The 14643-nt window shown below is 22.7% G+C and overlaps 2 long non-coding RNA genes across 2 annotated transcripts in view; both read left to right on the top strand.

Moving 5' to 3' along the window:
• LOC143246970 (uncharacterized) overlaps positions 1-14643 on the top strand; it is a gene marked incomplete in the record, with an annotated part of 413509 nt that overhangs the window by 212507 nt on the left and 186359 nt on the right.
• On the top strand, positions 6134-7520 carry LOC143246971 (uncharacterized). The gene is made up of 3 exons (XR_013026286.1): positions 6134-6220; positions 6489-6726; positions 7392-7520. It is a non-coding gene; the product is annotated as an uncharacterized LOC143246971 (long non-coding RNA).

Genomic DNA, 14643 nt, shown 5'->3' on the forward strand with positions numbered 1-14643 from the left:
TATGACGATCAATCCCACTATTCGTTGATAAAAGAGTAGCCCAAGAGTTGGCGGTGGGTGGTGATGACTAGCTGCCTTCCCTCTAGTCTTACACTGCTAAATTAGGGACGGCTAGCGCAGATAGCCCTCGAGTAGCTTTGCGCGAAATTACGAAAACAGAGCTTTATTTTAAAGGACTTAATAATAAGATACAAGTTTATTATATCTTGTCAGATCCTAACAACATATTTGTTGTGTTGTTTATAGCCCAAAACTACTAAACAATGGGCTATTATCTCTCAACCAGCAGAAGATAATAAAGTTCTGGATACTGGTATTCTACATACATAAAATTAGTATTGATCCATCGGTAAAAAGAAGAACATTGCAACAAAGTACAAAATTAACGTGTAAACATTTCTTTTAGTAAAATTCATGTGACTAATATGGATGTCATCCTAGCGTCTGTTATGACAAACTTTAAGTCCTCTTACTAAATAACTTTATGAATTTGGTTTTTCTAGCTAACTTTATAATAAACATCCTGCAATTAGAAATTTAACAAATAAAAATTATATGTAGTTTATATTCTTAACTGGTGAATTAATTAAAAACCTACAGGTTTGTTCAGAATATTGTCTCTGTACACTCACGTTCACAAACTTTCAACACTCTGATAACTCAAAATCTTCTATCTGTATAATCGTATCTAGAAATGTGATACACACTTATAACTCAATATCTTCTATCTATATAATCGTATCTAGAAATGTCACACACACTTATAACTCAAAATCTTCTATCTATATAATCGTATCTAGAAATGTGATACACACTTATAACTCAATATCTTCTATCTATATAATCGTATCTGGAAATGTGATACATACTTATAACTCAATAACTTCTATCTATATAATCGTATCTACAAATGTGATACACACTTATAACTCAATATCTTCTATCTATATAATCTTATCTAGAAATGTAATTCACACTTACAACTCAATATCTTCTATCTATATAATCGTATTTAGAAATGTGATACACACTTATAACTCAATATCTTCTATCTATATAATCGTATCTAGAAATGTGATACACACTTATAACTCAATATCTTCTATCTATATAATCTTATCTAGAAATGTAATTCACACTTACAACTCAATATCTTCTATCTATATAATCTTATCTAGAAATGTAATACACTTACAATCTTCTATCTATATAATCTCAATATCTTCTATCTATATAATCGTATCTACAAATGTGATGTTATAACACAATATCTTCTAACTCAATATCTTCTATCTATATAATCTTATCTAGAAATGTAATACACACTTACAACTCAATATCTTCTATCTATATAATCGTATCTAGAAATGTGATACACACTTATAACTCAATATCTTCCATCTATATTATTGTATCTAGAAATGTGATACACACTTATAACTCAATATCTTCCATCTATATTATTGTATCTAGAAATGTGATACACACTTATAACTCAATATCTTCCATCTATATTATTGTATCTAGAAATGTGACACATACTTACAACTCAATATCTTCTATCTATATAATCGTATCTAGAAATGTGATACACACTTATAACTCAATATCTTCCATCTATATTATTGTATCTAGAAATGTGATACATACTTATAACTCAATATCTTCTATCTATATAATCGTATCTAGAAATGTGATACACACTTATAACTCAATATCTTCTATCTATATAATCGTATCTAGAAATGTGATACACACTTATAACACAATATCTTCTATCTATATAAATGTTTGTGCATGTTCTAAATCATTTATAAAACCTACATAATAAAGTATGCTGTTTCTTTTTACATTTCAAACTCGAATGCAATGTGAGACGAAACTGTCGGGTTTCACAACTGTAGTGATGCCAGGTTTCGTGTAACAATACATATATCCTCATCAAAGACAATTGTTAAAATGATGTTACAAAGCGAGTAGCCCAAGAGACTTGTATAACTCCAACAACTAAACACTTTACAACAATTAACACGTTTTCCCGAAACGTAAGATAACTGCACAACACTGAAACAGAGAAATCAACTATTATTATCATTAGTAGGATATATCAAGAGTATGGAACAAGTGCAATTATTTATTGTGTTATATCAGTGTTTCACGGAATAACATTAATCCTAACTCAACACGAGTTAATGAAAAGCTTTTGTGAAAACTAGTTTCTCACTCATGTTGTGTAATAAACAAGTATACACAAATTTAAAAGATTATTGGTATGCGTAATATAAATATTCCAAATCTAACGACACTAAAATTATTTTAAAATATTTAGACACAAAGCTGGAAAGTTTTGTAGTAGATTTGTTTTCCTTCTGAACTGTAACAACAGAATTGCCCTAAAAATCCGCAAACGAGACAATAGCACCTCGAGAATTTTATTTTAGAATTGTTTACGCGAAAAGGAATTATTCATTTCTGACAGTAACCGGTTTTTATTGTTAAAGGGTTAAATGGCATGCATATTAGCACACAGTTCTCTTTCTGAGTAAAGATATTGTTTCACTTTTGTATTGTTAAACCGTCAAATGAATTATCAAATGCGTATTAGCACGTAGTTCTGTTTCCGAATGTTCATTGTTTATTGTTCATGAGCTGAATGACTTGTCAGATATACAAGTAGCTCATATATTGACTACAGAAATTATTTCATTGTTCGATGTTAAAGTGCTAAATTATTTTTCACAAATTTATTAGCACGCAGCTCTATCACTGAGTATAGACGCTATTTCCCTGTGTATGTTTTTCATGAACATCAGTCACAAGTGTCCGAAAAGTCTGAAATCAATATAATCGTTTGTTTGTTTGTTTTGAATTTCGCGCAAAGCTACTCGAGGGCTATCTGTGCTAGCTGTCCCTAATTGAGCAGTGTAAGGCTAGAGGGAAGGCAGATAGTCATCACCACTCACGCCAACTCTTGGGCTACTCTTTTACCAACAAATAGTGAGATTGACCGTAACATTATAACGCCCTCACGGCTGAAAGAACAAGCACGTTTGGTGTGAAGGGAATTCGAACCCCCCACTCTCGGATTACGAGTCGAGTTCTTTAACCATCTGGCCATGCCGGGCCCAATGTAAACGTATTTTTTTTAAATGTATAAATTTTATGGCCCGGCATAATCCGAGGGTTGCGGGTTCGAATCCCAGTCACACCAAACATGTTCACCCTTTCAGCTATGGGGGCGTTGTAAAGTAACGGTCAATTCCACTATTCGTTGGTAAAAGAGTAGTCCAAGAGTTCAAAACAAACAATTCATTTTATGTTTCATTATTTTGCTGCATCTTTGTGTTACACATAAATAATAATCATGCCGTTAAGAGTAATGTTAAAACATTATTCTGTAATAATTACAAACTTGTATCATCTGAAGGACAGAATCGTACGGACAGTTGCATCTATCAAATGTTATAAAATGTTGAAAGAAACATGCTTTGAACTCGACGATGGTCATTTTGAACAGATATTGCAAGTATGTTTTTAAATAAAACATTATTAACACCCTGTACCTTTATTAAGCCTAGAGTTCTGTAGAAATTCTAGTACAAAAATATAACAGAAACTATAAAGATTTGTTGAAGGGTATTTAAAACCTCCTCACGTTTACATACTAGGATATTCCTGGTTCAACCAAGATAAGCTGTACAGGCTAAACCTGTTAATACGACCAACTGTTTTTTTTTTTAAATTGAAGTACAATAAATTTTTCATAGAAAAAAGTTCAACATGGTTTGTTAACTCGGAATTATACTAACCCTAAAAAATGTCAAGTTAATAAGACAAAACTCTATACGGATCATACATTCTCGTAATTAGTCACTACAGTTGTAACCTGGAAAATTCCTTGATAACTTGTTAGCTCTAGAAACTATACTGATAACTAAAAAAACTCCCAGATGACTTATTAACTCTAGCACTAATTACAGACAGAAAACTTGTTACAGTTAATAGGAGAGATTTGTAGTGGCTTGATAATTCTAGTACACCACATCAGCTACAAAACTGCGTACAATATTAACAAGTGTGGCGTCGATATATCTTCTACAAAGCTACGGGCAATATAAACAAGTGTGACGTTGATATATCTTCTACAAAGCTACGTGAAATATAAACAAGTGTGACGTCGATATATCTTCTACAAAGCTTCGTCCAATACAAACACGTGTGACGTCGATGAAACTTCTATAACCAAGCAGACCTCAGTATAATACCCAAAATGACGTCTTGTTTCATTCAACATGGAGTTACAGCTGAATGAAGGTTTAAAACCCATTATGTCCACTCTGCCTAAAGTTTTGCAGAAACAATAAATCCTAAACTTGTGTTTCATAATTTCAGGTCACTGTCGTACAAACCCAACCAACATAGTGTCTTCGTATATACCACGTTTGGGAGTAAAAAATAGAAACACTAGATAAATATATTTATATATAATTTTTCAAATCAGAAACGCGTTGTTTTTTCAATGCAAAAGAGTGCCCAGGAAGACAGACGGATTAGATTTGCAATCGTAAATGAGTTCAAAGCTTTATCATCATGATAAATAAATACTGACAACTTTGATACAGTGCACAAAAAAACTATAAATCTCAACTTTTAGTTCGTCTTTGTAGCAAGAAAACACATTTAGATACTAAGTTTGTTTACAAATTTTAGATCGCTTCCATAATAAAGACACTAACCTGTTTATTAAGAGTCAGACGTCTGAGACGTATATTTTTAAGGTAATGTTCTATCAAAGCTCTGTTTCAGAAAGACTTTTCGTATCTCAGAACGGCTGGTAAAGGTATTAACACTTTTACTAATAAAGCAGAGAAGAACGTTTGAACCTGAAGATGACCTCGGAAGGTCGAAACTTTGCTCTCTGCTTTATTAGTAAAAGTGTTAATACATATACCAGCCGTTCTGACATACATTTTTATTTCAAGTGGGTTTCTCGTCATCAAGAGAAAGACTTTCTTTAGTGTTTATGTCAAGAATCCAAGATTTGATATACATTTTCAAGATGATGTCTGATGTTGTGTTTTATACAAACTTAATCTTTCAAAGAACCGAAACCAAGGTAATCTGGTTAGGCCTATTTCTCATAACCAGGTCCGTCGAGGTTCGAACCTGGGTGTTTTTCTAACATCGTCACTGGAAATGAAATGTAGAGTTCGTGATGACGAAAAAACCCACTTGTAGAGAAAACTACATTCTCTACCCATACCAGCCGTTTTTAAATATAGAAATATAGAGTTCATTTATTGTGGATTTGTATAAATATAATCAAGACAAAAATAAGGGTTCTTGTTTGTTATAACATCCACGAGGTACTGTTGTAGAATATTTGTGAAGAACATGATATTTTACAATATTCTAGAATAGAACCTGAAGCACATAATATGATCTAACATTCTAGAATATTTCTGAAGCACACAATATGTGTGAAAGAGGACAGGTTTTTTATTTATGTTACAAATGTGATTTGAAAATGAACAAAATATTTACTCTGGTTTTATCTATCTCTCTTTTTATCGGTACACCCACACACTCACTGAGAAGGTAAGTCACTCTCACATATAATATTAAAAAGCATAAAAAATATTGTTCGTTTAAACCGGAAAAAAATGAACATAAAATCCAAACATTTCTCAAAACTAAAAAGGCATTGAAGTGTTCACGTGTGTTTTATAGTTTACTTTTCTATTCGAACAGGCTTAGTCTAAGTTTTCACTTTTATTTATAGAATGGAATCTTGGGTCATCTGATAAAAAAAAAACACTGCTCAGTTTCTGTTCCACTTGAACAGTAACATGGAGCGTAGACAGCCACGTTGGTAATTAAAATAATAAGTGAAAGTTACTGTCGACCTGCGTACTGACCGAGAAACCAAAGAAAAGCTTGTTGTATGATAGGCTTGAGCGATCAGCTTTATCTCTTGTAAAATCATGAGAACTTCAATGTCCAGAAAGGCTTAGAAATGTATTCATTGTTTAACACGGGGAGTCGATTATTTGATTGCACGGTTAATTTTCAGTACCAGGGAGCTCAAACCTAAAATCAGAGAACGCGACAAACTCATTGCACACCCATTGTCCCATTAGCACAGTTAAAAACATATATAAACAGAGGGAAAAGTGAGAGATTATAAACAACTGCATAACCCAAGATGGCCAAGGCTATGGTAGGTTTGTCAATTTTTAAACTCAGATAAAGAATTTAACACGTGGCTCACAAGAAATAATTTAAAGGTTAAAATAATGTAATGATAAAAATGTAATGATAAATTAATGTAATGATAAAAATACATTCAAAGAAGGGGTAAGAAATGTTAACATATGGAGCGATGCTATACTAGGTGTATTTCATATGAATTACTTTCCCACACAAATAAACAAGTTAATAATTCATTAGCTCATGTTATAATGGAAACTTATTTTATTTTAATATAGCTTATAGTTCTCGCTATCCTGGCTCTAGTCGCTGTAAGCAGTGCTGGCTTGTATGGTCCACGTCTGGACTTCCAGGTTCACCCAATCTACAGTGCTTATGGATATAGACATGGCTATGCCCAAAGCGTTCGGTATCACCATCAGTACCAACCGTATCGTGGCTACTACCTGCATCCGGGCTACCATGGTTACTATTAACTCCAAAATCAACCAGTTTCAAAATATATTCTTTTCAAAGGTAAGCTTATCAGACTTAATGCCATAAAGTTGAGTTGTAAATATTATTTGTAATTCGTTTGCATACAGTTATGAATATTATTTGTAATTCGTTGCAAAGGCTATCTGCGCTAGCCGTCCCTAATTTAGCAGTGTAAGACTAGAAGGAAGGCAGCTAGTCATCACCACCCACCGCCAACTCTTGGACTACTCTTTTAACAACGAATAGTGGGATTGACCGTGACACTATAACGCCCCCACGGCTGAAAGGGAGAGCATGTTTGGTGTGACGGAGATTCGAACTCGCGACCCTCAGATTACGAGTCGAGTGTCTTAACCACCTGGCCATGCCGGGGCCTTGTTTAAAGAACGTTGCTGCCTTGTTTGTTATTAGGAACATTATTTGTAATTTGTAATTCGTTGCATGTATTTTAAAACATGTATTAAAAGCATGTTTCAGTTTAAATTTTAAAAATATTAGATTTTCATAGGTCAATTTACCACCAAAAATATAAATAATAGGGTCTGTTTGGAACTTAATGTGGGTTATTTCACAAAGAAACATCCATCGAATTTAAAGTAAAGTTTTATAACAACCAGATAAAGAAATTACTTTGACAACTAAATTTAACAAACTCCAAGTATCAGATTTCTCGGCTTAAAAACTTCCTTATTTGTTTGTTACAGTTTGTCCTGATGAACGAGAAAAGGCCTTGAAATGATGACTGACAAACAGCCACAAACAATCTGTTTCTTTAATCTTAGAATGTGGACACTGTTTAGTTTTGTGAGAAATAAATGATTGTTTTCTCAGTGTTTCTCTGTTGTTGTGCCCATACAGATTTCTTATTAAATTTTGAAACTTTTTATACAATAAAGTCAAATATGTCACTACAATAATATTATAATCAAATACACGATCTACGTTTCTGTCTCTTCGTTATGTCGGGGAAAATAATTTCAGTGTGATTATTTTTTACAGTATATTCATATAAAATTCACGTGAGAAATACAAGTTATGCTCTGATGATGTTATTGTGCAAGACGAAACCTTCTGAGGAAGATTTTTTGTTAATTGGTATTGTATGTCACAATACAGAAATAGTCATTCTCAACAATATAATGACCTTTCTCATTGTGTTACAAAAGTGCTACAACGCGCTATACTAGCTTATGGTGCCTTAAAATGTAAATATTAAACAAAGCGCTGATACATAATTCATGTTTATCTTCTCATATTCTGATACATTTCTGACTAGGACATGTTTTTATTTATTAGGAACATTATTTATTTTTATTTATTCAGGAACATTATTTATTTTTATTTATTAGAAACATTAACATTATTTATTTTTTTTCTTAACATTATTTATTTTTATTTATTAGGAACATTATTTATTTTTATTTATCAGGAACATTATTTATTTTTATTTATTAATCAGGAACATTATTTATTTTTTTTAATTAGGAACATTATTTATTTTTTATTACATTAACATTTATTTATTTTTATTAATCAGGAACATTATTTATTTTTTATTTATTAGGAACATTATTTATTTTTTATTTATTTTATTTATCAGGAACATTATTTATTTTTATTAATATATTTAGGAACATTATTTATTTTTATTTATTTTTTTATTAATCAGGAACATTATTTATTTTTATTTATTAGGAACATTATTTATTTTTATTAATCAGGAACATTATTTATTTTTATTAATCAGGAACATTATTTATTTTTATTTATTAGGAACATTATTTATTTTTATTAATATTATTTATTTTTATTTATTAGGAACATTATTTATTTTATTTATCAGGAACATTATTTATTTTTATTAATCAGGAACATTATTTATTTTTTATTATCAGGAACATTATTTATTTTTATTTATCAGGAACATTATTTATTTTTATTATTAGGAACATTATTTATTTTTATTTATCAGGAACATTATTTATTTTATTAATATTATTTATTTTATTAATTAGGAACATTATTTATTTTTTAATCAGGAACATTATTATTTTTTTATTTAGGAACATTATTTATTTTTATTTATCAGGAACATTATTTATTTTAACATTTTATTTAGGAACATTATTTATTTTTTTATTTATTAGGAACATTATTTATTTTTATTTATTAGGAACATTATTTATTTTTATTTATTAGGAACATTATTTATTTTTATTTATTAGGAACATTATTTATTTTTATTTATCAGGAACATTATTTATTTTTATTTATTAGGAACATTATTTATTTTTATTTATTAGGAACATTATTTATTTTTATTTATTAGGAACATTATTTATTTTTTATTTATTAGGAACATTATTTATTTTTTTTTTATTAGGAACATTATTTATTTTTATTTATCAGGAACATTATTTATTTTTTTATTAGGAACATTATTTATTTTATTAATTTATTTATTTTTATTTATTAGAACATTATTTATTTTTTATTAATCAGGAACATTATTTATTTTTTTTAATTTTTAGGAACATTATTTATTTTTATTAATTAGGAACATTATTTATTTTTATTAATCAGGAACATTATTTATTTTTTTAATTTATTTATTTTATTTATTTATTTAGGAAACATTATTTATTTTTATTTAATTTTTATTTATTTTTTTTTTATTTATTAGGAACATTATTTATTTTTATTAATCAGGAACATTATTTATTTTTTTTTATTTATTTTATTATTATATTATTTATTTTTATTATTTATTTATTTATTTTTATTTATCAGGAACATTATTTATTTTTTTTATTTATTATTTATTTTTATTTATTCAGAACATTATTTATTTTTTATTTATTAGGAACATTATTTATTTTTATTTATTTTTTTTATTAGGAACATTATTTATTTTTATTTATTAGGAACATTATTTATTTTTATTTATTTTATTAGGAACATTATTTATTTTTATTTATTTATTAGGAACATTATTTATTTTTATTTATTCAGGAACATTATTTATTTTTATTTATTAGGAACATTATTTATTTTTATTTATTAGGAACATTATTTATTTTTATTAATCAGGAACATTATTTATTTTATTTATTTATTTATTTTTTATTTATTAGGAACATTATTTATTTTTATTTATTAGGAACATTATTTATTTTTATTTATCAGGAACATTATTTATTTTATTTAATCAGGAACATTATTTATTTTTTATTTATTAGGAACATTATTTATTTTTATTTATTTAGGAACATTATTTATTTTATTTTTTAATCAGGAACATTATTTATTTTTATTTATTAGGAACATTATTTATTTTTATTTATTAGGAACATTATTTATTTTTATTTATTTATTTTATTAATCAGGGAACATTATTTATTTTTATTTATTTTTATTTATTTTTATTTATCAGGAACATTATTTATTTTTATTTATTAGGAACATTATTTATTTTTATTATTTATTTATTTTTATTTAGGAACATTATTTATTTTTTTATTTTATTTATTTTATTTAGGAACATTATTTATTTTTATTAATCATTAGGAACATTATTTATTTTTTATTTATTTAGGAACATTATTTATTTTTATTTATTAGGAACATTATTTATTTTTTTATTTTTATTTATTTTATTTATCAGGAACATTATTTATTTTTTTATTAATCAGGAACATTATTTATTTTTTTTTAATAGAACATTATTTATTTTTTAATTTTTTAGGAACATTATTTATTTTTTTTTATTTTTATTTATCAGGAACATTATTTATTTTATTTATTTTATTTAGGAACATTATTTATTTTTATTTATTATTATTTATTTTTTATTTTTATTAGGAACATTATTTATTTTTATTTATTAGGAACATTATTTATTTTTTTAATCAGGAACATTATTTATTTTTTTAGGAACATTATTTATTTTTATTTATTAGGAACATTATTTATTTTTATTTATTAGGAACATTATTTATTTTTTTTATTATCAGGAACATTATTTATTTTTTATTTATTTAGGAACATTATTTATTTTTATTAATATTAGGAAGATTATTTATTTTTATTTATTAGTAACATTATTTATTTTTATTTATTAGGAACATTATTTATTTTTATTTTTTTTATTTATAAGGAACATTATTTATTTTTATTTATCAGGAACATTATTTATTTTTATTTATCAGAACATTATTTATTTTTATTTATTAGAACATTATTTATTTTTTTTAATCAGGAACATTATTTATTTTATATTTATCAGGAACATTATTTATTTTTATTATTATTATTTATTTTTATTAATCAGGAACATTATTTATTTTTATTTATTAGGAACATTATTTATTTTTTTTTTATTTATTAGGAACATTATTTATTTTTATTTATAAGGAACATTATTTATTTTTATTTTATTTATTTTTTTTTATCAGGAACATTATTTATTTTTATTTATTAGGAACATTATTTATTTTTTTTATTTATTTATTTTTATTATTTTATTAGGAACATTATTTATTTTTATTTATTAGGAACATTATTTATTTTTTTTTTATTTTATTAGGAACATTATTTTTTATTTTTTATTTATTTTTTATTTATTTATTAGGAACATTATTTATTTTTTAATATTAACATTAACATTATTTATTTTATTTATTTTTAGGAACATTATTTATTTTTTATTATTTATTTTATTTATTTTTATTAATCAGGAACATTATTTATTTTTATTAATCAGGAACATTATTTATTTTTATTAATCAGGAACATTATTTATTTTATTTATTAGGAACATTATTTATTTTTATTTATTAGGAACATTATTTATTTTTATTAATCAGGAACATTATTTATTTTTTATTTATTAGGAACATTATTTATTTTTATTAATCAGGAACATTATTTATTTTTTTATTTATTTATTTTTATTTATTAGGAACATTATTTATTTTTTATTAATCAGGAACATTATTTATTTTTATTTATTAGGAACATTATTTATTTTTTTATTTATTTATTTTTTTTATTAGGAACATTATTTATTTTATTATTTATTTATTTTTTATTAATCAGGAACATTATTTATTTTTTTATTAATTATTTATTTATTTATTTTTATTTATCAGGAACATTATTTATTTTTATTTATTAGGAACATTATTTATTTTATTTATTAGGAACATTATTTATTTTTATTTATTAGGAACATTATTTATTTTTATTTATTAGGAACATTATTTATTTTTTTAATCAGGAACATTATTTATTTTTTATTTATTAGGAACATTATTTATTTTTTTATTATTATTTATTTTTATTTAGGAACATTATTTATTTTTTTATTTTATTTATTTTTTTTTTAATTAGGAACATTATTTATTTTTATTTATTAGGAACATTATTTATTTTTATTAATCAGGAACATTATTTATTTTTTATTAGGAACATTATTTATTTTTATTAATCAGGAACATTATTTATTTTTTTTATTAGGAACATTATTTATTTTTTTATTAATCATTATTTATTTTTATTTATTTATTTATTTTTATTAATTAGGAACATTATTTATTTTTATTTATCAGGAACATTATTTATTTTTTTATTTTTATCAGGAACATTATTTATTTTTATTTATTAGGAACATTATTTATTTTTTTTATTTATTTTTATTTATCAGGAACATTATTTATTTTATTTATTAGGAACATTATTTATTTTTTTATTAATTTATTATTTATTTTATTTATTTATTTATTTTTTATTTATTAGGAACATTATTTATTTTTATTTATAGGAACATTATTTATTTTTATTAATTAGGAACATTATTTATTTTTTTTATTTATTTATTTTTATTTATTAGAACATTATTTATTTTTTAATTATTTTTATTTATTTTATTTATTAGAACATTATTTATTTTTTATTTATTAGGAACATTATTTATTTTTATTTATTATTTATTTTTATTTATTAGGAACATTATTTATTTTTATTAATTATTTAGGAACATTATTTATTTTTTTTTATTAGGAACATTATTTATTTTTATTTATTTTATTTATTTTTATTAATCAGGAACATTATTTATTTTTATTATTTATTTTTATTTATTAGGAACATTATTTATTTTTATTTTATTTTTATTAGGAACATTATTTATTTTATTAATTATTTATTATTTATTAGAACATTATTTATTTTTTTTATTTATTAGGAACATTATTTATTTTTATTTATTAGGAACATTATTTATTTTTTATTAGGAACAGGAACATTATTTATTTTTTTTATTTATTTATTTATTTTTATTAATCAGGAACATTATTTATTTTTATTTATCAGGAACATTATTTATTTTTATTAATTTATTTATTTTTATTTTTTTTATTAGGAACATTATTTATTTTTATTTTTATTTATTTATTTATTTTTTTTTATTTATTTATTTTTTTATTAGGAACATTATTTATTTTTATTTATTAGGAACATTATTTATTTTTATTAATCAGGAACATTATTTATTTTTATTAGTATTATTTATTTTTATTTATTAGGAACATTATTTATTTTTATTAATCAGGAACATTATTTATTTTTATTTATTAGGAACATTATTTATTTTTATTTATTAGGAACATTATTTATTTTTATTTATTTTTTTATTTATTAGGAACATTATTTATTTTTATTAATCAGGAACATTATTTATTTTTATTTATTAGGAACATTATTTATTTTTATTAATCAGGAACATTATTTATTTTTATTTATTAGGAACATTATTTATTTTTATTAATTAGGAACATTATTTATTTTTATTTATCAGGAACATTAGTATTTATAAGGAACATTTTTTTATTTTTATTAATCAGGAACATTATTTATTTTTTATTATCAGGAACATTATTTATTTTTATTTATTAGGAACATTATTTATTTTTATTAATTAGGAACATTATTTATTTTTATTTATTAGGAACATTATTTATTTTTTATTATTTATTTAGGAACATTATTTATTTTTTTTATTATTAGGAACATTATTTATTTTTTTTATTAATCAGGAACATTATTTATTTTTATTAATTAGGAACATTATTTATTTTTATTTATTTTATTAATCAGGAACATTATTTATTTTTATTTATTAGGAACATTATTTATTTTTATTTATTTTTTTAATTTATTAGGAACATTATTTATTTTTATTAATCAGGAACATTATTTATTTTATTTATTTTATTTAGGAACATTATTTATTTTTTATTTATTAGGAACATTATTTATTTTTATTTATTTATTTATTTTTATTTATTAGGAACATTATTTATTTTTATTTATTAGGAACATTATTTATTTTTATTAATCAGGAACATTATTTATTTTTATTTATTAGGAACATTATTTATTTTTATTTATTAGGAACATTATTTATTTTTATTTATTAGGAACATTATTTATTTTTATTTATTAGGAACATTATTTATTTTTATTTATCAGGAACATTATTTATTTTTTATTTCTAAAGAAAATTATTTATTTTTATTTATTAGGAACATTATTTATTTTTATTTATCAGGAACATTATTTATTTTTATTTATTAGAACATTATTTATTTTTATTAATCATTATTTATTTTTAGGAACATTATTTATTTTTTATTTATCAGGAACATTATTTATTTTTATTTATTAGGAACATTATTTATTTTTATTAATCAGGAACATTATTTATTTTTTTTTTATTAGGAACATTATTTATTTTTTTTTATATTTATTTAGGAACATTATTTATTTTTATTTAATCAGGAACATTATTTATTTTTATTTATTAGGAACATTATTTATTTTTATTAATCAGGAACATTATTTATTTTTATTTATTTTATTTATTTTTATTATTCAGGAACATTATTTATTTTTATT

The sequence above is a fragment of the Tachypleus tridentatus genome, chromosome 3 (assembly GCF_004210375.1).
Source record: "Tachypleus tridentatus isolate NWPU-2018 chromosome 3, ASM421037v1, whole genome shotgun sequence".
In the NCBI taxonomy this organism is placed as follows: domain Eukaryota; kingdom Metazoa; phylum Arthropoda; class Merostomata; order Xiphosura; family Limulidae; genus Tachypleus; species Tachypleus tridentatus.